Below are 26770 nucleotides of genomic sequence, written 5' to 3' on the forward strand. Positions count from 1 at the left end.
GAGGCAGTTTAATTAAAGCACATTATGCTAACTTCTAAACTAAATATTACACTAAAAAGCAATACCTGATCATGTACTTTTAGTGTCCAGTTTCAATAATACATTCCAGATGTACTGAAACACTATTTTCCAAAGGCACGTACTGACATATGTATCGTTATTCACAACAAATACTGATTTGCAACAGCCCTCTGACAGCATCTCAAACACAAATATTTCAATTTCTAAATGATTTTGTGACAAAACCTGAGACATTCCTTTTTCTAAATAACCCCAAGAAGTTAAAACCACTCGTATGAAGTCACTAACAGAGCTAGGTACTGAATCCAGATTTTTGGCTTGTGTTTAAAGCTTTTTCATCTCAAAAGCTAAGAAGAAAGCTGTTTCAGTGTCACTAAACTGCTTTTTTGGGGGGTCTGCTCCTATAAGCTGGTCCCCTGCTGGCAGCCCTCAGACAGCCAGCTCCACTTAAGATGAAAGGGATTATTTATTTAAGCAAGAATTTTCAAGATTTCATAATGTTCCCTATTTTCTGCAATTTAAAGTATGCTGTTCATCAGCCCCAGCACTCAGACCTCAAAGCAATGCTTTAAAGTGTTCACACTAAGAAACAAACAATTTATATTATTAAACTGCAGTCGACCTTTTTTTCAGCATTGGCTTATTTCTAATGCCTTATAAAAATTAATAATGATTATTGCTTATTAAATGCATAGCCTCAACCCTGAGGAGCTAAATATCAGGAATCCATACACTTTTGTGAGTGTGTAACAAACTCACCAAGATTATCTAGAGCAATTGAATCTATTCACCAGTTCAGCTGAGCTTTTACAATTGTTTCCACGGGGGGGAAGGGCCAAGTCAGCACACATTTTTTTCTGAAGCGTTGAAATTGTTTGCCCTACTTTTCCTAAAGGAAAACTGTAGCCTTTCCATTGCAAAGAAAACAGTATTTTACGACTGACCTAGCTTGTTTTATTTTTATTTTTCCCCTGAAATGTAATGTCTTTTACTTTTTCCCTGCACTCCATTTTAAACTTCATCCAAAGCTGCAATGATTTGACATTGGACAGAGTATAAAAGCAAAACAACCCCCCCCCACCCCCCCCAGCCCTCCTCACAGTTAAATAACAAAGGAAATACATTACAGGCATTGGAGAAAGTTATGCAGACGTTGTTTTTATTTTATTTTTTAAACAAAAGTTCTTCTCCAACAGCTGACAAAAACATGTAGAAGTAGGCCTACTTTTTAAAGCCTTGAGCGGTCTGAAATGTTTTTACCACCAGAAGTGCATCTGAAGCAGTTCCTTCAAGCCTCATTGATGCATACTCTGCGTGACTGACCTTAGAGAGGCTCCTGAAGTAACTGAGGTTGGAAGGGACCCCAGGTCCCTTAAGCAGCCCAATGCCCTGCTTAAACCAGAGCAAAATCTGACACTACCCTGCACTGGTTGCCCTGTTTAACCAATTCTTAAATATTGTCAAGAACGGAGATATCAGCCTCTGCTGATGTGTCTGTAATACTGAGGCAAAACTTGAAAAATGTATATAACAACTCTATACATAAGCCACTAAAGTAGAAGAACATCTACAGTTTAGCTGTAGCATTCAGGTTTTCTTCATAACTTCTAGTTGCCTTTTTACCAAAATAATAATAATAATAAAAAGCCGTGTTTGACCAGATAGTACTCAGTGGTAGCTGTTGGTAAAATGAACATAAAAATTCACTCTCAATGTAGTTAAATGGGAAGTGAAGTAAAATTAGGTCCTTTTGAAAACCAACTCCGAAAAGCATACTGTTTATAGCCCAAAGCTATCTGTGGAACAATTCATTGTCTATGAGCGAGTATGACAAACCCTCCAAGTATTTATTAAAAGGTACTTGGTTTGATTATTTAAGAACTGGAGATCCTTTGCATAGAGTTTGACTCCCTTAGTCGGTTCAATAGAGATCGTTTGCCCTCAAGTAATTGATAAAATACTAGGCATTCTCGTCAGACACCTGCTTCAAAAGACATGATATTGCATAACAGGTTTAATTCATGACTGACTGCTGACTAATTTGCATTTTAGGTGTAAAAAAAGAAGAGTTCATGGGTGGAACACTAGAATTGCTTCCCCTGTATCCCCCCCTCTGAAATCTGGTCCATTTTTGAACTTACTGGTACTGACATCATTAATAGAAATTCACTGATCACTGACAGAATAGGGAGAGGAACGCATTTAAACACAAGCACACACAAAAAAACTGACAAATGAGAACGATCTGTACCCTCTGTATCCCTTCTTACAAGCCAGCAAGAAGTTTAAAGTTAGACTAAATTTCAACACTTGTCAGAAAATAAACACTTAAATACATTCCACTTAATACTTTTTCACATCTGTATTTTCATAGCTTCCATTTGAATTCAGAAAAAAAAAATGTTCAATTTAGGATGTATCAAAATAAAATAGATATTATACTTTTCCAGTGCGTGTATTCTTCTGCATTCATACAGAAAGAGAAAATTAAATGCCTAAGTCAGTATATCTTTCAAGCAGATATTAGTTATGGAGCACTGAAGGAAAAACCTTTATGAAAGCAATGCAAAAATAGACCCTGTTATGCTTCGCAGCTACATAGAAAGTTCCTGCTCTGGGAAGTCCAGCAGATAGACAAAATATATGACAGCAAAAATCATTTCTCACATTTTACCATCACAAAAGTCTATTGATACACAAAAAGTCTATTGATAGTGTTTCAAAGATACCTTGCTTGATTCAGACCAGCTTACTTTTAGTCATTTGCAGAGTGACCAAATTTTGAATTTCCTGATAATCCTGATAAAATATCTCCTTATGTTCATTTGGTTTAAGTACTTCACACAGATGTGCTTGTCTTCTCTCTAACTAAATGCCTCACCTTTTCCCATTTTCAAACACACGCCAGGGTAGCAGAATTGTCTGTAATACCTAATCTGTATATCCAAAAATCCAGACATACTTATTTTGTTTCCCTTCATAGTCAAGTAGCAAGCAGCTATATTCATAGATGTGATGGGACCAAATGGAACAATTAAATACAAACAAGGTGTCGGTTCTGGGCTTTACACTTCTTGTAATGACTCAAATGCATAGGTCTATAGAGAAACTTAGAGCAGGGCTAAGACACCTGTGATTTTAAAATACTGTTGTAGATTTAATGTTATAAAAATTAAACAAATTAGAAGAAAGATTAAGCTGCCACAGTAGAGTTTCCATATTTATGAATTACTTTTATAATAAAATAATTTGCCATAGATACCCTCTAGAGTGAGCATAAATCAGCATAATATGAGAACTGCTTTGCTGAGCTTGTCCAGAGCCATTTTTAATCTGCAAATTTTGATACACATTTTTAATCATGTCCCTGGCAGTCAAAACATTATCAAGGTCCACGATTAATTCCTTACATCTTTTATCCAAGAAATACATAGACTCTGCTTCCAACAAAAATAAGAAAAGGAGTCTTCCCAAACCCATAGAAACATCTGTCTGCATTCTGGTCCTGAAAAAATGCCTCCATTGCCAGATCTAGGTCAAACTTTGATTATTTTTTTTCCAACCATCTAAGAAATTCAGAAATGGATGCAAACACTGTCTGATGAAAAAACCAAGCAACCTAAATAGCATTATATCTCAAGTAAGTATCCATGAGTTTGCCAAGAACTTATATAAGCAGTGGACTGAATTATTTTCAGTCTATAATCACCAGCTTGTCACGAGCCAGAGACACATAACACCTTTTAATGCAATCTACGTTGACACGGTTCATAACAGAAGGATAGCTCCTGAGGCAATTTCCCCCTTCTCCCTTCTTGCAGTGCATTGTTGCACATATTTCTGAGCTTTATCATTAGAGTACAGCTGTAGGCCTGCTTTTGTTGCCAACCAGTATTCCTCAAGTGTCTTCCTCCCTTACGTGAGGAAAAAAAGGACAATGCTACTGGGGTGGGAAGAAAAGCACAGTCAGAAACAGTTGCTTTATCCAACCTGTACTAGGCAGCATCCATCCACCCGTCTTGCTCATAACAGCTCTTCAACTGCATGTCATCATAAGCCATTGCACACCACACCTCTCACAAGAATAGACATGTTTTCTGTATTTCTTTACTCTCATTTTACATAAGGAACATTTGTTCACCTTTATTGTATCAAATTAATAAATGAGAAATCAAAAGACAGTCAGCAAGCTTCATACTATAGCACTTCCTTATAATTATTTTTTCCAAGTATCCCCAGAGACATCTAGAGAGGAGTAACTAGATTGTTTTCAATTACTTGGATCTTCCGAACAAGCCAATAAGTCCAAGAAATATCGGCATGAAGTTTCAGTAATAAATAAATCTGACAACATACTCAAGGAGGTGAACATGGATAAGGAAGGTCAAAACACAGGTAACTCCTTCAGCAGCCTATTCAAAAGCATCCCTTTCTAAAAAGGAAAAATCCTTTTTGAAGATAGACTTATGCCAAGTACATGACACTCAGAATAGTAGAAAACTGCAAAACACTTTTTAAGGTTCAACTCTGCAGATCTGCAAGGCTTAAGAGTCCCATACATGGTTTGGGTTTATAACATTAGTAAAAGCAAAGGTTAAAGACTTTTTTGCGGGAGGGGGGATAAACACAGAGGAGAATGATTGCTCTATGTGTTATATATAGGCTATATATATATAGCTCCATATGTTATATATAGGCTATATGTTGCTCCCACTAACAACAAATTTATCCCAGAGCTACTTCCCATCAGTTTAACTCCAGAGAAGAACTTGTAAGATAGCGTGCTTTCTCTTTTCATCTAGGCCATCCAACTACTTGCTAGCAGAGTAACGTATAGAAATGAACTCTGTAGTTCCATATATATGTTCATTTATCTTCTGAGGTTAGCTTTCAGTGTGGTTTGGCTAAAAGCTAATCTAGATACTAAAAACCCTTCTCAGACCCTCAAATTCAGATGCTAACATTTTCAGCCAGCAAGTTCACACATAAGATGTGTACGGTTCATACATCAGATGTGTAGAATTAGCAGCTAAAGCAAATTTGTTTGATAATGGAGACAGACTCTGTAAATCAGTGGCTCTAATTTACCTGCTAGACGTCTTCCTGGAGAACCATTCAGCTGGAGCAAACACATCCTGTGTACGGTTTTCTTGGCTGTGCCATGTCACGTGCCACCCAGGAGCTGTCACTTCAGTGTAAGGATAAATACTAAGTTCAGCCTAAGAGGAAAGCAGAACATCCAAAGAATATATTAGTCACTTAGTTGAGGACAAGAAGAGTTAGGTACAGGAGCAGGAGAGTCACAGGTCTAAAACTGTAGCCTTGAAACTTTGGATTTAATGTTGCTGCCTCCTGCTATCATGGCGATAGAACCAGGAACTCACTCTCCTCCTCACTGGAAAAAGAGTAGGCTCTTTTTGCTGCCTCCCTCTCAAGGAATGGAGGGCATGCCCAAGTCATGGAGGACCAGGATTCAAGCTCCAACTTTACCAATGAGATTTTGAAAACAAGTCTACCCCCATACCCACTACAGGGTATGCTGACTGATGCAAGGGATGCTCTCAAATGCCTCCTCCATAAACTTTTACACATTGCAAAGAGCAATTAAGTATTCAGTTGGCAACAGAGAACATGCTCAGCTACAGCATGGTAACTGAGACAACCACCTCCCTTGTCTTTAGTGTTTTCTCAAATGACCAACTAGTTGCAGGGGCAGGAAGTGGCACGTGCCTGAAGCCAGCTGCACAAGCTGTGCTGAAGTGAGGCCAAGGCAAGCCTGGCCTAGGCACCAGGGAATTCATCTGACAGATACTGTGATGACCTAGGGCTTTGGGCACATCCATGGTCAAACAAGCACTGGATAGGGTTTTAATTTATATACTGGGTGCTAGTTAAGCACCTAGGCTAGCTGTGGAACACGTTTCAGCAAAATAACACAGCTTGATCAGGATTACATTATGCTACTTTTGTAATGGTTGTTTTTTTTCGTAATGGTTGTTTTAAGTGACTGCTAACAATTATCTGCTTATAATAACTGTGATTAGAAAACTTATTCTATTATTTTGTATACATCAAATTTCTCAATACTTTTGGGAGGGTCCCTGGATTCTATAAAAATTAGAAATGCCATGAAGAGACATTCACGATTGTGGAGATTTTTTGGCACATTACCTTTGCTTTTCCTGCTTTTAGTTTTAGTATTACACCATTCTAGTTTTCAGTATGCTAACTGCACAGATACCATCTCTGTGGTGGAAACGGGGTGCAGTTGAAGTGCTTTGCTGGTATCGTGCGGTTGGTGTTGTGCGCACGTGCAAAGCCATTTGGTGGGGATATTTAGACTTGACTGGCAGCAAAACACTTCTTGTTTAAAATAGAATTTCCAAATTCACTAAACATAAGCCCTGGCAAATGAAGCACAGAATGTCAAATACAACAGTAGCTACGCATAGAGGCATGCCGTGCAATATAAGATACCAAAAGAAAGTGAAAAAAGACCTTGATACCATTTGAGACAAGTTCAACTCCCTAACCATGCAGGATGGCAAGGTGTTTGTTACGTAACAGCAACTTCACAGAGCTTTTTTTTTTTTTTTTTTTTAAATCCTGCCATCCTTTCACTGAAGAGCAGTGGATTATACTTCTACAGAGTCTGAAAGACAGGGAGAGGAGCCAGCAGCAATATTTAGCACAGAGTGACTGATTCCTGGCATCGCTTAGCTTCTCTGCATGAGGAATCTGGCAGCCTCTTTTCAAAGATGCTGATTGAATAGTTGATACTTATGTTACACAAAGGCTCAAAATAAGCACACACAAAAAAAAGAATGAGTAGATCCTAAGCCCCAAAATTACCTTTTTTTTTTTTCCCCTTAAATGGTGGGGGGAAAAAACCTGGGCACAGTGCCAAAGCCAAGGGAATGCAGACAAAGTTCATAATTCAACTTCTGACTACACATCTCTGACAAACATCTACAACATATAACAAACACTTCAGGCCCAAAGAAACCTTAATGCAAGAAAGACTGCTAGTTCTTAATTTTTGTGAGACACGGAATAATCTGCAAAGTAAATTTATTTATTTTTTTTTGACCGGTATAACTATCCCTACTTCCACTCAGAACTGTAAAACTCTAGCAAGTCTGTCTCATCATAAAGATGGTGAATTTCTACTCTTTCCCTGCACTTAGGGCTTTAAAACTACAGAAGTCCCAGCCAATCACCACCAAGAGGATGTTGAAATCTGCTGAGCAATTGAAAAAAGCAGCCACATTTTGTTGCTGAATGTCAGAAATGAACCAATTGCAGGGATGTAGATGCTTTGATTATTCTTGCACACTAAAATTTTGCAGAAACTTATTTACACACACACATAAAAACAAGCTTACAGACTTTCACTTTGAGAAACATGAAGGAAAGACCAACAAGGTTGGTTTATGTCCTCAGAGAAGGGAGAGAGCTGGGAAAGGGCAAGAAATTATACTGGACCACATCAAGTAAGGAAGCACACTTTCTGCAGTTCGGAGCCTTTTTGCAGTTCATGTAATGAAACTCCTTCCATTTGTCTGAAGTAACTGAGTGCCTGGCACACGCTTGTAGAGCTGATCCATCCCCGTTTGGGTTACACAGCACAGGCTAATCAAAGTGAGGTTTCTCCAGCATGTGACTAACCCAGCCCACTTCCTCAGATACCTTGTCTTTTCAACTATGTGTTCATGCAAAACTACAGAAAGCTAGTTAAGTTTATTAGTAAAGTATACACAAAACCAATACAGCTGAGATTCCTAGTGGAAAGAGCGGAACATAGATGTATGCTTTTCCCTCTAGTCCACTTCAAGTGATAATCCTCTGCATCTCCCTCAATATCTGGGCACAGCTTACCCAGTCCAGACTCATTTTCTTTTTTTCTGTAAAAATGCTTAAGGTTATCCTGCTGTTGATTCATCCATGATCAGCTTTTGGGGTTTTTGGTTTCTTCCAATATCTTAAGTTTGAATGCTAGGCAGACATGGCTATTTGTTTTAACTGTATTTCAAAGGTTTTCCTTTAAAGAAGAGTCTTACATTTTTCCTAGATATGCAGTTCTTTTTAGACTACTCAGTCTCCACCTCTTTTGATTATAAAAGAGTATGAAAGACCATGTATTTTCACAGCACAGGGACAGCTGATGTCTGAACATCAGAAAGTCAGCATTTGGTGTGTGGCAAGAGCATCCAAGGGGATAGGAATTTCAAGAGCCCAATCTGAACTGCAGGCCAAACTGATGTTTGAAACAACTCTTAAAAGACAGAACCTGTTAATTGGAGCACATTAAGCTCATTGAACGGTTACAGACCAAAATGGAAGAGCAAGTGAAACAAAATTAGGTAATGGAAGTAAATTAGAGCACGTTCATGAAGAAGGGAAAATTGAGGCATCTATTAACACAACAATGCCTACTGATGTTATGTTCAGTTACGTTATTTAATTGGAATTATTGTAAGGTACAAGTATCTACAGAGTATGGACAAGCAACAGGTATGAGAACTAAGGAACCTTGGACTACTGTACTGTAGTGTTCATTTGAAAGATACATCACGTTGAATTCAACACATTTCTATGCCATTCCTGCATTCGGATTGCACTTTGTAGTGAAGTGCAGCAGAAAGGACTGGAAGTTTTAGCAGAAATATCACTGAGTGTCAAGGAAATGGATCTTTAAGAGCCCCTTGATACTTTCCAAACTCCTTGCACACAGTTTAAAGATAACATCTAGAAACTAGAAAATAACCTTCACTAAGCACATCTCCCTTCCCTTTTCCTAGTGAGCTCTCATGTGCAAATATCCTGAAGCAGAGCAGCTTGCATGTGTGCAAACACACACGTGCACACATAAGCTTTTGGCTGCCAGTTTGTGCCGATCTGTTTTAGTGGCAGTGTGCCTAATCTGAAATTGTTTGCTCCATAACTCCTCAAAAAACACTATCATGAGTTTGGTAGAAGATGTGATGGCATCGTTCATGCCCTCTTTCTAGAAGGCATCTCTGCTGTTTTCTTCCACGTGAAATTAGATTTCCTGACATGTCCGTATGCAACCCGCCCCCCCCCCCCCCCAAGTCAGCCATGCCCTTCCTGTCTCTACTGTATTGCCACATGCCAATAAAATTGCAAACTCGGCCAGAAAGAAAAAAAAAAAAAAAAAAGGACACCCAGCTAGTACTGGGCTTATGCAAATATTTTCAGAAGGCACCTACACTCTGCAAGTCATCCAACGTAATCATAAACAGCTGAATGAGATTCTGATACCTAACCTTCATGTACGCTGCCCAAAATAGGTGCTTGAGAGAAAGCATTGGAAGGAAGACAAAGAATGGGAGAGGGGAAAAGCGACAGAGCTATCATAGGAAAGTGTTAGTGCTCCCCCTCCCCCCCTTTTTTTTTTGTTTGATATTCAGCATGAATTTGTCATGACTACAGTAGCCCACTCACTCCCTTTTTACACTAATTCCCAGCATTTCTGTATCACCACATCTCAGATACACTTACTGAAGATTCAACTTTCTAATCTTGCAAGTGCAGGCAGAGACAAGGGGAGAACAAGAAATACCAATAAACTTCCCCACCCTTTGCCCTTACATTGCTGATCCTTGCTCTTTCCCCAGATACCTGAGGACTTCACAGACCTCTGCAATAGATGGAGGAGATGAGTGAAAGAAGAAAACTGACTTGTATATGCATCATAATTTCACTTTCAATTTTACAGTTTAAAAATATTTGGTTTTATATACACATTGTTCAAATAGTTTGGAAGAAATTTAAGCTCCACAGGAGAGAAAAAAAAAAAAAAAAAAAAGATTTCTCACTCAGTTATTTCCCTGAACTGTTTCCACACATTTGGGAGGAATCTAGATCTCAGAAACTGTCTTCAGTTTCCTTGCAGTTTGTGCCCTAGAATTGTGGCAAAACATTAAGCATTACAACTGGTCTTTGTTCTCCTTCCTCCCTTCACTATGCCTTCTATCAGTGATGCTGTGAACAGCACATAACAATAATATTGATCTGTTATGCAAGATGCATAGACCCTTATACACCAGTTAAAGCATGATCCACATTTCAGAAGAAAAATAAGTTCCAGAGACATGAGCAGACTGGTTATATCCTCTCTTTGGTCATATTTCTTCCTTCCATCCCATTTATTTCTTTGTCAGTCTTGTATCCTGTCTCCCACTGCCTTAAGGGACAGCATTTGGAACCTTAAACCAGTTTCAAGCAACGGGATGAGGTCAGCCATGAGATTCAAGGGACAGGAAAGATTAAAACATTTATCGCAAGTGCAAATGCAGTGCCCTATTCAGACAGCTATGCTGCCTGCTTGTTATCAGGTTGAACTGAAAACAAAAGTTATATTAAAAGACAGCTGGATCATTATTTCGCCTTTCTGCCCCCTCCTCAAGTGCCCGGGGTCATTTTCCACAACAAAAATGAAAGTCCTTCTTGGAAGTGTTTTTGTGCTAAACAGCAGTGGTTAATTTCTTGCAACTAATTAGTTATTCAAGTGAAAGTATAATGATCCTCAAACATGATTGAAAGTGCTTCAACTGAGTTTCCTGCTAACAGCATACTTCTAGAAAAGATGCAATAAATCAGCAGGGTTATGGAAATCTTTAAACAAAGCAAGTCTACGACAGGAACCCATTAAAGATGTAGCCATGTAATATTTATGTAGCTAGCTGACTTGTGCTTTTAACCTAGCACTTTCAGCCATAGCTTTTTAGCACCTGGGTCATTCACTAAGAATGAAATTCACCCTATCCGTTAAAAGCCAGCATAATGTCTCTGCATTAGGTGTTCAGAGTACAGAGTTTATGTAGGACTTAAGTGATGTAGTCCTCCCACTGCATGGAATTCCATCCCAATTTTTCTCAAGAAAAATACAAATTAAATACAAATAAAATACCTTTTGGCAACACAAACCTGTGAAACACAAAATCCTCAAGTACCACTAGCACAAAACTTGCTAGGTACCTAAAAAAGGAAAGTTTTATAAATCCATTGATTAAAAAACTCTCAGAACAGCCAGTGTCACCTAGGGTTGTTTAGATTATGATTTTTTGATTATGAGTGATTACTGAGATAGTAATAGTGTCTGGTGTAGAGATCAGCTTTCAGCAAAGGTGCTGACTGCACTGGAATCTTTTTGGACATGCCATCCATCCATTACAGGCTGGGTACTGCAGAAGAGACCCGGCTGTGCACAAAAACATTTTGGTTACGTTTGGGCCTTTTAAGTGTTACTCAAGTACAAATCTGGTCCCCTTAAATCTCCAAAAGGAAGAGACATTCCCCTTTCTTCCATCAACATTCCCCTTTCTTCCATCACGTTCAACTGTCTGTATTATATGTTTACCTGTATTTTAAAAAACACACTTAAGCATATGTGAAGCAAAGGGAATGTTTTAATAATCCTCGCTTCCTTTGGCTATACGTGCTTTCCCTCATCCCATTTGCTCATTTACTTTATTGCCAATCTCTTAGTCCATCTCCCACAGTTTTAAGAGACAGAATTTGGATTCATAAACTAGTTCCAGTTGAGGTCCCAAACGCTTGCTTTTTTGTTCTATTTTTTTTCCTTCTGTCCTGTCCTTCCTTCCTGCAGCAGATGGCTGCAAAAAGGGAAACCTCACTCTGTGGGGCTGCAAAAGGGAAATTTTAGGGGTGTAGGAACTGCTATTTCCTGAGAAATGGGAGAAAGCAAAGAGAATATAAGAAATTAGCAGGAGAAAGGGATTGAAGGACAGCAGAGGAGGCTAAACATCACTCCCTCTTCTTCCTAATAAAATCATCTTTTTGGTTTTAATGGTTTTTGGGCCAATGACCACTTTCAACTCACACTTTCTTTTGGAAAAATAAATTAGGAGTCCAGTTTAATTTTGTCAATAGAAAGTTTAAAGTGGTCACTGGAGCACAAAGTGCTTTTCAAAAGGCAGCTGAACTCAACAGGGACAAGGAGGAGGGCGGTGGGACAGCCACACAGATACAGACAAATTAAAGACATTAAGGGTGCACTATTTTTTAACAACAACCAAAAAAAGGTTTTATTAACTGTTCCTGTTATCCTTTACCTTTTCGTTGGGGGATTTCTTTAGACAAATATATGTTACTTAAAAATACCTTTGCCGGGGCAGAAAAGTGGTTTGTTTGCATTGGTCTTAAGAAAAAGAACAGTAAATGAACTAGGAGTTTGCTCCATGAACAAGTGGGATTATGCTTTGCCTGGGCAGTGAATCATTGGATCTAGTACAAGTAATTGTACTGCAATGGATTTTGCTATGCTAAACATTTAAACTGCGTGCCCTGTCCTTCAAAGTCTGAGGTTACGCTGTGTTCAGAGCTTTGTAGGGTTCAGTCAATAGCATATTTGTTCTGAATGGCTGTTCCTAGATAACAGTAACAAAAATCCCAAACTTGTTTACATCATTTAACATGCCTAAAAGCTTAGCTCAACACTAAAAAACACAAGCAAGCATAAAATGTATTTTTTTTAGAAGGGTCTCCACTGTTAAAAGTAAGTTACACCATCGAAAGGCAAAAAGTATGTTTTTATCAACTGTGGGCCAAAAACAGTTTTGCTTCTTTAAACTGGAGCAATGACTTGCATAAAAAGATTTCAAGGAATTTCCTCTTCTCCCCGAAGATAGCCATGACCCCTTCTACTGCCCCAGAATGCACATTGTAGTGACTGCAAGATAGGCATATCTTGAGGGTCCTATGCAGCAGCCTTTGTTTATCAGAGCATTCAGAATGTGCTGGAGAGTCAAAATGAGGCAAATCGGGCAGGTCCACCAATCCTATGAAAATGCTGTTCCAATCTGAGCAGTACATCCAGTTAACAGACAGATGTTACACTGGCTGTTTAGCAAGTGCCCCTCTACTGTTTTCCTATCACAAATCGATGCCACCAGCATTTATGCACAGGCACCCATGACACGTGCAACACACTTTTGAATTTGTGGTCTAACTTCTGTAAAGTACGATGATATTTTTAGGAATGAATTTGAAGCACAATCTCTCATCCATTTTAAACTAAACATGGAACGCACTGAGTTTGTCAGCAACAAATCGGTTTGCATACAGAACTTTCACAAAGAAAAAAAAAACACACAAGAATACCAAAACATTTACAGCAAAGGAGATATTGGGATCAGGCAGTGATTTACTATCCTTATGTTTTCAGGATCGTAATTCTATCTGAATGCGGTCCACCTTTAGTTCATTTCCAGTACTGTGTAAGAAAAACAGTGTATTTGAAAAAAAAAACATGTTTATATAATATATATATATTTATATATGTGGTTTTTTGGTTTTTGTTGTTGTTTTCATAGCTACCTACATGCTACCTAGGAAGTTCGTGAAGCTTACACTGAAAGTGGAGGTGCAGAACCCAAAAAGGTGCCTCTCTTCCAGTGAGGACGCGATTCCCCCTCTAAAGGCCTGGGGCAGGGTGCCTCAAATGCTAATGGCTTCAGTTGTGTGCAATAGCCCTATATTGTTTATATAGCACTTCACATGTTCAAAGCACTATAAGATATCAGCCATCACTACACTTTTATGAGGCTGTAAGTATTACCCACTAAACATTAGGGTTCAAATGACTTGCTCTTGATCAAAAGAAACTTTGTGCGGCAGGACCGTAATTATTTGAATTTGGTAATTCTCACAGTCCATTCCTATGGTGACTCAGAGAAGAGGGGGGATGGGATATTAAAGCCAGTTGCAACTGCGCTCTGTTCTGGCTGAGCGAAATACAGGCACATGGAGAATCCCTAAGCTAACTGCAGTCAAGCAGCACCTTTTTCAATAACTTTTTTTTTAAAGTTAAAAGCACAAATAAAACAAAATGTTTTAAGAGTCCCAATCACGTTTTTCTGAATATACAGATTTCATAATCACCGCAAAGAACCTAAAAAAACACAAAGTGTACTGAAATTGTACTGAAATAGTCCTTAATACCTAAGACTGGTATCTACATTCATCTGCTCAGAAGCGGAGGTTTTGTTGTTTTGTTTTTTCTTTAAAATCAGGAGGTTTAGTAGGCAAGGACCAAGGTAAGTTAAAAGTAATCATCTGTTTTCTGCAGTGAAGAGACTGTAATCTATTGTTTAATGCTTGACTACAGTGGGACTCAACTTTCAGTAATATTGAGTGTTTATTTCCATTTTTATAGACATTCATCCTATGGTAATTCAGTGGCCATACTGACATTTACAAATCCAGCCTGAAACTATTGTCTCCCTTCCTGCAGATTAAATACAGAGACAAAGAAGCAGATAGCGAAAACCAGCCAGTCAATCCAGTCATGCTACCTACAACAACCAAATTTATGCTTGAAATAAAAGCTATAGAGGACAAATCCTGAAAAAAAAAAAAAAAAAAAAAAAAAAAAAAAAAATCTATTTATAACTGAAAAAGACTTGGTGTAAAAAGAAAAAAAGTAACATTGAGACTGAAGAAAAAAGAAAATTGGAACACAAAAACTTCTGACTTTTCATCTAGCACCCGTCCTATCATACAGGATTGTCTTTCCCACATCTTACATTTTAACTTGTATGCAGTCTTGGTTTCCACACATACCATATGTTTTCAGAGCACAGCTTAACAGCTATTTGCCTTCAAATCTTGCCTGCAGGATCACATGGGAAATATATCATAGTACTAAGACAAAAATGTAGACCTCTACTACAATCCAGATTCATCAAATAAGAAAAGGGTGCCTGTTTAGGGCTTTCACAGGCAGGGGGAGGGTAAGAAATCCCCTTCAAAGGCAGTAAGTAGCACAGAGAGAGAATTACTAACAGAACCTCTTGTGTTTTAGCCAAGTTGATCATGTTGCTCTTAATATTTACGCCATCTATCCTACAACTTCTGTTAGACATTTTTGGGTACAGGCCACACAGAACTCTATGCCAGACTGTTTGCGATTTCTACTGTTTGATTTACGTTGCCTGGAAAGTTACGTTACTATTTGCTAAAATATTGAAGCTTAAGCTAATATCAGTAGGTGAGCACTGCTTCATGGATATTAATGTAAAAAACGGTTACCATAGTCCATATAGTGATTTTAAAAACAGATGTTTGCATATGATTTATGGAGGCTTAAATGAAATATGTGCATATCTTCCATAAATAGTAACGTGTTCCAGTAATAAAGAGTAGAGAATTGAGAATTGTTGTCCAAAAAGATTGGGAAACTACAGGCAGTATGAGAATATGTTAAACAATTTCTTGGCTTTAAATAAAAAGCCAGGCTTATAGGTCTAGGGTGGCAATCCTGTATGTTTGAAAGTGTAATTTTTTTTTTCCCCACCAGGACTAACAATATGAAGTAACGCTCATTTAAATTGCAGAGTCAGACTTAATTGCTCAGATATAAGTACTTAGAACATATGAGTGTAGCTTTGGTTTGATAAATAAGGACAATTAATTTTGAGGGAGGTACAGTAAGTTCAATGCAGTAAGCAAAAAGCCCATATTGCCTTGGGTATTTTTTTTGTTTATTTTTTATTTTTTTTTTTACATAAAATTTTGCTTTGGAAATGTTGTTAATACCAAGATTTAACAAAAATACTAATCAGGTAAAATTCTGATGGGCAAAACAAACTAAATTATTTCTGGAAATGCAATCAAATATTTGATTGACTAATATCACTGCTGCTCCTCACATTTGCTCTGTTCCTAAATTAGCTTGGCTAATCAGCATCCCACTTCAGACTGCTGTAAACATGTAATGTTATTTGATGGGTTTTATTTCAAAAGCACAGTCAGTTTTTGGATAACAGACTTACTAAAAAGCTTAGTCAAAGCCTACAAATATATGAACAAGCAGGCTTGGAGATGTACTGCTTTCTGGACCAGCAGAACTCCAAGAGGACATTGTGACAGGTATGCATACCATACAACTTTTAATTTGGTTTAAAACAGTCATGGGATTATTATTTCACCTCTAAAAATGCTTTCTGGTGTGCCAAGACTCATTCCCCCTACCTCCTCCCCCCCTTCTTCCATGGGGGAGAACCAGGACAATTCTGCATAACTTTAGATTTCTCCATACCATTACGTATGGAAGAGCAGCCCTGCAGAATGCAGAATTTAAACAGAGCAGCCACGATTTTCTCTCCTGTCTCTGGCTAGCATGCACTTGTGCTTCAGGATATTATACAGCTGCTACTTTTCTCCAGAAATGGCTATACTCCAGAAAATGGTGAAATACTCCCTAAAACATATTTTTTCAGCAGAGGTTTATGAAGATGTTACCACATGTCTGTAGATTGACAGCAATGCAAAAACATTGTGATTTGTCTAGTTGGATTTCTTGAAAAATATGGGCTTTAGAATTACCACCTAAGAGCTGATGCTATACTCCAACGCAGCATAGAAACAACTGCAGCTAGCATTTATAGAATACAGTTAGAGTCCTAGATTACAGTGAAGTTTACCAGATTCTCTTCTTGCAATCTTCAAGACCACAGAAGAAGCAAACACTTTTCATTTTGTCAGGTAAAGACCTTCCTCTTTATGGCTGAAGTCTTCACTTTCAGCATATAATTCAAAGACATCCAAGAATAACTTGGAATCTCTAATAACATGTCAGACGGATTTAATTCTTCTTGGTGGAAGCGTACTGTCAATGCATAGCAAGATCTAGTATCGTTGTTAATTTACCACAGGTAAAATGTTGATACAACACTAAGATTTAGCATTTGAGTAGAGTTTAATAAAGATGATCACAAAAAAAGCAAAATGTAGAAAACTGATGAGTGTTCATTCTACTTCATTTTTTTCAAATGAGCATCAGCTCATCTGCCAGCTGGTGTAAAGGCAGATGCCACTGATATCAATGTGTCAGTTTACACCGTGTCTGATCCCATGTGTGTGCCATTTTTAGAAACTACCACTGGAATTCACTTTTGCAACAATTGAAAATACATCCACGGATTGCATTTCTTCCTGTCCAAGTGTCTAACTGGAAGCCTGTTGACAGACTGTGGGAGAGGGCAACTGGGAAGTGGAAGTAGCCAACAACTGTATGCATGAGATGATAACTCTGCAATAGAAGTATTAACACTATTGTTCTGCTGTCTTCTCTAGATACCAACGAGTATTTTCCTTCAAAAAGTCTTAATTCCAATTTCCAGTAAAAATTCAATGCCAACAAAAGAAAAAGATGTTATAAACTAGGCAGAGTACCTACCATATAATTATGTTGATACAGACTGTTTTAATGCAACATTAGGGAACTTATCTAAAATGGTAAAAAAGAAAACGGAGATCTGTTTGTTCACCTAAGTATTTGTTCCTAAAGGACTGCACTGCTGGGCAAGCAATAAGACTTAAAAATATTAAGGCGGCTGTTTGAAGCTGTATTTCAGCGAGTACTACCGTAGCAGAAGGAGAAGGAAGAAAAAGGAAGAGGTGGGGCAACAAGCATGGCAGAGCAGTACTTCACAGCTCCAGCCACCATTTCTAAGCAGAGAGAGGGAATTTAGTGTTTTACAAAAAGCAGCTGTTAAACATGAGTATAGTGTAGAACAAAACCTAGCTGCCACTATTAACCAGTATAACGATGTTGAAAATTTGTCTTTTCATTCAAGTTACCAAGGTCAAAATAGAAAAGCTAACTGATTAGAACTGAAGATGCAGCTCATGTTGCTAGTGAAGTAATTGTGCAGCACAACACCCATATCTTCAATTTAGGTCAGGCCATCAAGAGGAGCAAAAGGACTGAAGATGAGATGCTCTACTTCACACAGTTGCCCTCTGGAAGGGCTGGCAAAGGCAGTCACTTAAATTAAGTACAGGTCATCAGACAGGATATCTAATCTATTCCTAAAACAGGCAGCTCTGGCAGTCCAAATCCCTATGGCCCTTACAGCGACACAACGAACGACTTCCTCATGTACCTCTGTCAATTCACGTTAGGTTCCAATTTTTTTTTTAAAGCGATATTTCATGTACACCATGACCCTATTGCTCATAGCAAGGGAAGTGCTTTGGTTTATTTATGACCTACTAACCTTAAATAAAAAAACACACATCCAATCTGAATGTTCACATAAGCCTGCAGATCTGAAATAAAACTTAAAATAAAACTGGCATTTGTAATAGCTAGCTAAGCCCAGTAAGGGATTTTTTAAAAAATAAATAAAATTAAAACCAGATGAGAGAAGATGAAAGCATTTTTACCCTGCATAACCTGCACACATCAGGAACGATGGCTGGAGCTCAGGAGTAATTTTTGTGTGTGTTTTTGTACTTACAAGTTTCAGCCCTCTTCAACAGAGGCTAGGTAACCAAGGAAATACTGAGGTTTTCCCATTACGGGGTTGGGAGGGAATAATAACCTGTGAAAGTAATTACTTTTAAGATGCAATCCACCCAGTCATAAGCTTTACATGGCTACTCTCCTTCCCCTACACCCCATCCTACTGCCAGGTATCAGCCAGGCACAACCTCATACTGAAATATGAAGTGACAGAAGGAAGCAGGGAAATAAGAGCATAGGAATAAGTACTAAAAGAAATGGCATAGAGAGGGAAAGCTTATAACAGGGAGGATGTTAAACATGAGTGACCCTAAACCATAGAGTCTGTTTATTTTGTCTATTTGTTTTGCCAGAACAATGTTGAACAGATGCAGATGCACAGAAGACTACGGAGTTGAAGAGATTTATCGTCTCATAGCTTGTGCTGGTGCAAAGAACTCTTTTCCTAACATCCGTGAAGTTAAACTGTGATAAAGCCAGTACAAATAAATGGAAAAAATAAAAATCAAACTTTAGAGCTAAAGTACCACAGCAGCATGGGATGTTTGCTGCTGTATCAGCAAATTAGGGCTCACTGCCACAGTTGGTTGGAATTCAGAGATATTCATGATCACAGAAGCATTCCTAAGCCAAATATGTTAGTTTCTCCTTTATGGAGGATCATTATTCCATTCTTGTGTAGTTTTCCGGCAGGCTGTACTAATGACTGTAGTTTAGATACATTTGATAGAAATACAGGTGAGTTAAATGATAAAAAGTAATAAATATCTGTACATGCAGAGCACTTAGTTGAAAGAAACAGCTTGGACAAAGCCCTTGTCTCATCATTTGTTTACAAAATATATGCAGGCAGCACACTTATGACTGCACTCTTTTGGTGCTGGTTACCTTTACACAACTATAAGCAAATTTAACAAAACACATTTATGAAGTGCTTTTTTAAATGCAGAAATCAATGAGAGAGTACAGGACTACCCTGTCCTCTGGTAAAAGATTCAACAATGCATAGAAGCCAATGAATCAGTCACAGTTTCCAATGCAACAATCTAAAAGTGGCCCTAACAAAAGGGATTCAGCCCAACAAAGCTGCAAGAGAACAGCCTTCTGCAGGAGAACTGCTTATAAATGCAAATAAGGTAAAATACCTGTGTTACCTTGTTGTGCCCTCATTACATTAAATCCTATATATCTATGTTTATATACACACTACTCACATGCATACCAAGTAAGATGAGAACTTGGTTGGAAAGCTCTGATATTAGAAAAAATGTACTGTGCTACTGTGGAAATGATGAACTTTACTGTGTAATTTACTGTATAATGATCATGTTCAGGATATGGACGGCATGCTGGCACTTAAACATATGAAAGGAAATTTAGAACATAAACGTCTGATGTAATATCAAGAGGAGAATATCAGCAGAATAAATTTACTCTACTGGGCAGATTATAATTGGCAACACCGATTCATAATGCTCTTGGCCAGATCTGTTAATACATGGGATTTGTGCGTTGGTTTGCTATAAAGTTCAGTTCTGTAATGTAACAGGCAACATTAATCCACTTCTGCCTCAATGTCCAATGTATATAGTTAAAGCTTGAGTAAGTGAAATTGTCTTTTCTTTTCCTAGAAAGATGTTTGGAAAACTGCCAGCTTCTTGCACGAAGATTGAAACAGGATGGGCAGAAAAGGGTGCTGGTGTGGGTAAGAGAACAATGACTGAAATTGCATCATCTGTATGATTAAAAAGATTGTGTCAATTTTGATTTTCCCCCCTCCTTTCAGACATGTAAGGACGCTGTCAAGTCAATGGAGTTCTGTTGTAGTGGTTGCTTCAGTGAACATTCAACGCTGTCGGTGAGTTTGGAATTAAAGTGAAAACCATCGACCGTTGATTGTACCCTCCAGCTAACCATCCTCCTCCTTACTTCATGCTTTCAGGCCTTCACTCTGAAGATAGAAACCTAACCAGCACTTGAGGTTTCTCCCCCACCCTGCCAAGCTTTACAAAAAAAGGTCACAATCAACATTCATTGCTGTCGGTGGGTTTAACTATGTGGACAAGCTCACTGAACAATGAATGCAACTGTGGCCCCACATTTTACAGTTGCCATTGAGAGGAACATCAGCTCTGAAAGGAGTAGTAAGAAACAGACACTTCTTATAGGCTACATTTTTTCTGGTCAAAAAATAGTTGAGGATACTCAATTTTCACTTCCTTGTTTAAGTGTGTTTAACTCTGTTGACTGAAAAAACACTGCTGCCTTTTTCTGGAATATTGTCCTTGCAGGGTTTGGCATAGTTGAAACCATAGAAATCCTTGTGTAATATGTATGTAGAAGCAAATAATAAGGAACTTTGTGTATATGTACTCCTCAAGACTCATCATAGGAGGAAATTGTATTTAAATCTCACCTGAACTAGGCATTGTGGAACAGTTCACAAAAACGCCTTTTATACTTGTCAAGACAAAAACAGAAAGTCAGAATTAAATTTATAGATGGATGATGTATAAAAAAATAGTTTTGCATAAAACTAATCTTATGCACCTAAGTAAATGGTGTTAGCAAATATTAGATTTGCCTTTTCTAGTGGTCAAAGGGATTACAGAAATATATATATCCAGTAATTATAATTGAAAAACAAACAGTTAAACTGTAAAATTACTGTATACTTTGGGTACCAATGTCACACATAGTATTGCTAATAGTAATAAGAAAATAAACAAAATTAAAGTTCACTGCTTTGTCCTTATTTCCTTTAAACCCTTGTTTATCCAGTCAGACACACACGGAGACCCATCTACATTTCAGAAGTCATCCAAGGTAAGTTCAGCCTTCAGACAGCACAATATTGATATTCTGCAATAGGGATTGCATCCAAAGTTAGGTAATCACACGGCATTCATCGTTTCCCCTTCTAACGGGAGAGGGGGTCTCATAACAATACTTTAGTTTGATTATTTACAACGTATCTTCAGCACCTCAGTTACACAATTCTCTTGCTTATTATACTTGCATGTTTTATCCAGGTTTTATCATATAGCAACTGCTAAACAGGATAAAGCATCAGGGCTATCACAGGCAGATATATTTGTACTCGCTTCTTGAACTTGGAAACCAGTCTAGTTAAATTATAAAAATATATTTCAGTCATGGAAGAGGTCAGTCACTGATCACATGCAAGACTGATACTTAAATTAAAAAAAAAATCAGTTCCTCCAAGGGAACCACAATAATGAATTACATTACACAGCAGAACTGTGTGGATATTATTTATTTGATGGTTGGGAATACTGTTTTTGTGTTCTAATTTTTGTTAGAGAAGAACCTGCAGAGTTCTATTGAGGTCACAGACAGCAAAGTTGACGACTAAAAGGAGAGGTAGCTATGGATGTATGGCTTCTCTGCAACACTGTTTATAGATAAGCCTTTATCTTTAGGTTTACTCATTTCTACACAGCAATGGGAACCCAAATTACTATTGGCTTGCATACTGCATGTAAGGATCATACTAAAAGCAGGACTCATATGTTCTATCTAGAAGGAGAAACTTTCAAGGTAAGTTGTAGCCAGGAGGTTTTGCAACAGTATGCATCAGAATTTGTTATTGAAATAAAAACAAAGACTTGTTTCTGTAATACATTTATCAATGCTACTTAATTGTGTTATGCATTTATAAACACAAAGATAATTCAATAATAGAAGATTGTGGAATCTGACAACATTGGAAAGAAACAGTGTCCTGGCATGTAATCACTTTCAAGTAGAGAAAAAAAAAGGTCATACAGAAGCCATTCATGCTGCAATTGATAATGCTTGAACAATTACAGTTGGTGTAGGGACAGATTCCAATGCAGGGAGGGGGGAAATAAAATTGTGTTTTGTTTGGTTTTGATTGCTTTGACAATACTCTTCCTCAAAATAAACAAATGCTTTACTTGTTAAAAAAATTCTACAGTGATTTCGTTGCCTATGCTGACTAAATATTAAACAGCAACAATTCATGCCATACTGTAACAGGTTGCAGAAACCTCAGTCAGCATCAACCCAGGCACAGATAATCAGCCCACACACATTACAAGGATATAACAAATATTTTCAACTGGACAGCAAGCTTTAGCAGTTTCTGAAAAACAGACGCACCAGCAACAGACTTTTTTTCCACTCTTTAAAGTATAGCTTTTTTCAGTTATTTGTCACATTTTCTTATCAAGACTAAAAAGTCTCCTTAGCGAACAGAGATACACTTCATACAGCTTGGTAACTAAAAGGTAATGTCTGCAGAACAGTAACTTACAGGAAGCTTATTGGCAAAGCAATGTCATTACTCCACACCCAACAACAGACACGGGCTTGTGTAGGCTTTCCTTACGCCGTAAAGCAAGAGTGATCTCGGCAGTAACAGCAGCTGTGAAATACTGTGGAGAGGTTTCATGGTCATTTTCAGATGATTTTTTTTTGGTAAACATAAGACATGCACCCATTGCAGTGCCCACGGGCCACAGAGACCTTCTAGAAAATTGCTCCTCGGTGTCATTGTAAATAATTCACTTGCAGCAATATTTTTAGGTCAAGCATATCAAAGTTACAGTGAATGCAATGGACCTTGACATAATAGGAGCACGAGCTTCACGGCAGCGGTGGAAGAGGAGGTAAAGGAACATCGTTTCTATACATAAGAGATCAGTCACTGTTTCCCAGTGCCACAATGCTGTGCTTGAAGACAGAAGAGGTGGTACCAAAGGGCTGCTATTAAGTTTTCAGCCACTGAGGTTTTAGTTACCTCCAAATGTCTGTGCATTTTTCCTGACTTCTGGCATAGGATGAGTGAAACCACCTATCCCAACAATTTTTGCAACAAGTCTATAACTTCTGTTCAGTGAGTACACAAAGACAGGTAGTCTTACCTTTAAGACTACTGAATCCCTACAACAGAAATCATCTGTGACTCAGGACCATAGCAGGATGGAAATGTTAGGCTTTGGCACAGCCAAACATCACCACACTAACATTTCTGCCTTTACAAATAGCCAAGTGACGTACAGTAAGCTAAGGAAATAAACATAAAAAGTCTATAGCTGGGCTAGAAGTAGTATCTAGAGGATCTTGCATTCCAGTCGTGTCCTGTTCTAGGGCAGAAAAAAATGTAATCTTGTAATTGACTTTTCCCTAATGTTAACACCATATTTTCCTCCTTGCTGACCATCCCCTTTTTCTTTTCATTTGATATTTATTTTTGTTTCCTGCTAGAGTTGTCATCCTCTCCAGCTCTCCAGATTAATATTTTTATCTTGCCCTTCTACTTAGCATTGTATAATTTTGTCTCAAGTTCTTTTTTATTTTGCTCATTTTTGTTTGAAGTCTTCCTGTGCATCCTACTTAAGTGCAAGTCCCAGATATGCAGACTGAGTTCCAAACAGCCCAGCCAAGGCCAACTGAAATATTCTGATGTCTCCTTATTTTACAAGGCACTACTGATCTTTTCCAGCCAAAAATAGCATTTGTAATGGCACTATACACTTAACACATTTAAATTTATCTAACATTATTCCATAGATATTACTGTCCACAAGTTTTCCTAATTTGAAGTAGATTATTTCATCCCCCTGAAATGCAACACTTGCCATTTTTTGAACTTAAAAATTTCTACAAACTCTAGCTTTTGAAAAAGTAGAAACCACGGCAGCATACATGGAATGAACTTTGAAAATATATCATAGAATATCCTGAGTTCGAAGGGACCCACAAGGATCATCTAGTCCAGGCAACTTTTTTTTTTTTTTTTAATAATTAAAAGTCTCCTACAGACTTCAAAAGGTCCAATGGAAAGAATGACTACAAAACCAACATTTTTTTCCATGAGTTTAAGACATTCCCCCTCACTTACAAATGAGCTATGTTTCCAAGATAGACAGGCATAAGAACTGTTGAAACATTTGCTATTTGTCACAACCGGGAGATGTTGCAGAAACTGTCTCAATTTAAATAAAGGGAATGTCTAAAATTCAATTAGAAAAATTAACTACTCAATAAGAAATCTATTAAATGTAATGTAACTACTTTGCATTATTGTATCCTCTTCTATTTTCATATTGCAGCATTCGTTTTCCCATAAACATCCTTCCATAGTATGCATTGAAAGTCTGTTTCCAAGCTCACTATTTTACATCACCATGTTAGGTTCTTCACTTTGAAAGGAACAATAATCACAACCTGAATATGCAAGTGCGCTTGGCATAAATATATCTAAGATTTATTTTTTAATTTAAGAAATATTGATCTGAGGAGGAATCGGGGCCAGTATTAAAATTACAGAACTTATAAATATACCTTTATTATAAAAAAAGAATGAATTGTGCAATTTCTACATTCACTGATTACATCAGTGCCTTCATACTGTCACTGAAACTACAAATAGTCTTCTCCTTCTAGGTTTAATCTTACAAATAGTCTTCCCTTTCTAGGTCTGGATCTGAACTGATGTAGGGAAGGCTCCAAATGTAGGAGCATCCACAAAAGCTATGAATTACAACAAAAACTTTGTCCATACGTGTCAGTAAACCAGAACTAAATCCCCTAACATCTAAATCTAATCCGCCCAGCCAGAATATGCAGGGACAATACATTTCTGGCCTTTCCTGATTTTGTTTCATGAGTTACAGCTGCATGCAAGTTAGCCTCTTAGAAATGCCACACTAAGTCTAGATAAAAGACAAATCCAAAATCAACCAGATACCATTATTCTAGGGTACCAGTGTTCAGAATAGGTCAGGCAAAGAGGAAAGAACATTCCCTTGGCCATTAAGATGGGGAAATTTCACCTTGCATTCCGGATAAACTATATTATACATGAACTATTTACCTAAACTATGGTATAATTTGTCATTAATGGCAAGCTATCCCAATAATCATGCTATTAAACTATTTGATTGCATGGAACTACTCTTCATTAATTAAGCTGTTAAAATATTTTATCATAGACACTTTGAAACAAAAAAAAATTAATTTTTAGCTAGTGAGAGCTTAGTCCAGGTGGTTGCCCTCTAAAGTTAACATCACCATCTGAGGTGTAAAACATTCCTAATTACCATAAAGTACATCCTGTGCTAATTACTGTTTGCCTCCAAATAGTGTGCCATACCAAGCCCAGAGTTCACGATGATGGATTTGCATTTAAATGTCATGCAGTTCACTGTCCTCTATCAATATGCCCCTGGTTAACATACTGACATAGCTACTGCAGCCACTGCCCTGCAGACTAGGGAAGCCACAACCTGCTAAAGGAATACCAAAATTATAAAAAAAAAAAAAAAAAAAAAAAAAAAAAAGAAGTTTTGTATATATTCAGGATACAATTGTAGAAGACAACAAGAAAGAGACAGTACTTAAAGACAGAAGCTGCCATGGCCTAAGATCTGTGTACAGCCCCAAAACAACTGGGGGACATTATTCCAGAAGTTTGCATGAATCATGGACAGCTAACTAATGAATTTAGATTCTCTGCTGGTTTTAGTCAGCACACATTGATTTCAGTGGAACTATGCCAATTTATACAAGCTGAGGGTTGGCAAACCAACATGCAAGAGAAATATAAAAAGTAGAATTGGTCCTGTACATCCTACACTAAAAAAATGCAGTCAGAGGTAGATGTCACTCTTGGGGGAGGAGGAAGAGAAACAAAAGCCCATGTACTTCAAAAACACATGTTCCCACCTACAGAGAGCATTTCTGCCCACAGAAAAAAAAAAACTGTGGGCAGCCCTGGACACACGGCACTCGGACACCTAACTCCTCCGTTTGTGCAGATAACTGCCTTGCAGGTAGAGATACAGAGCTTCGAAGCAGGAGAGTATTTTGGTGCAGAAACTTCACACCCACGTTATGATAATCTGGCCTTTGCCACCACATGAACATCTCCTTCACTTCGTGAAGCTTGAGGTATGTGGGTGGAAGGAGCTCACAGCATATTTGTCTGACGATGGCTCCCACACCACCAGTGTACATACTTGAAGCAATGGCAGCTTGTTTCTTCTCTCCTTTCACATTGTGCTCTTTACTTCAGTTTCCAGTATTTCTTGCACAGAGATAGTAAAACAGTAAAAAGCCTCTCACTGCACAGATGGGGGAAGCCAAAACAAAACACCACCACCTGAGTCTTTAAAATACCTTCTCTCACAATATGAAGGAGCTTCTTTTCAGCATGCTTGCTGACACCCTCGTCTAGCCTAGAACTATACGCTGACTTCAGATCGGTATCAGCCTTTACAAGAGATGATTTTCAGCAAAATTTCAGACAGTGCAGGTATACGTACAAAGTCTTCTAACTGCTGACTGGAGATGTCTTCTGGAATCAGATAATGTGCATCGAGGGTAAGATAACCAAACCACAGGTCTGTTCAAGCGAATACCACAAACTGACTGTTAAAATTTTAAAAATTAATGCTGAAAACA

General features: G+C 37.9%; 3 long non-coding RNA genes across 6 annotated transcripts in view; 2 read left to right on the plus strand and 1 right to left on the minus strand.

The window, feature by feature from the left end:
* LOC118170525 overlaps positions 1–5230 on the minus strand; it is a 170047-nt gene extending 164817 nt beyond the window's left edge. For all 3 annotated transcript variants that reach the window (XR_004752759.1, XR_004752760.1, XR_004752758.1), the window contains exon 1: positions 5110–5230. This is a non-coding gene — a long non-coding RNA (uncharacterized LOC118170525). The remainder of the gene's footprint in view (positions 1–5109) is intronic.
* The window catches only part of LOC118170523, a 64613-nt gene extending 43556 nt beyond the window's left edge, over positions 1–21057 (plus strand). For both annotated transcript variants that reach the window (XR_004752756.1, XR_004752757.1), the window contains 3 exons: positions 19948–20021; positions 20103–20174; positions 20259–21057. This is a non-coding gene — a long non-coding RNA (uncharacterized LOC118170523). The remainder of the gene's footprint in view (positions 1–19947; positions 20022–20102; positions 20175–20258) is intronic.
* Positions 21058–24080: 3023 nt separating this feature from the next.
* On the plus strand, positions 24081–25625 carry LOC118170526. Its single transcript, XR_004752761.1, has 2 exons — positions 24081–24751; positions 24784–25625. It is a non-coding gene; the product is annotated as an uncharacterized LOC118170526 (long non-coding RNA).
* Positions 25626–26770: the final 1145 nt, after the last annotated feature.

This window comes from Oxyura jamaicensis, chromosome 8 (genome assembly GCF_011077185.1).
Source record: "Oxyura jamaicensis isolate SHBP4307 breed ruddy duck chromosome 8, BPBGC_Ojam_1.0, whole genome shotgun sequence".
NCBI lineage: Eukaryota > Metazoa > Chordata > Aves > Anseriformes > Anatidae > Oxyura > Oxyura jamaicensis.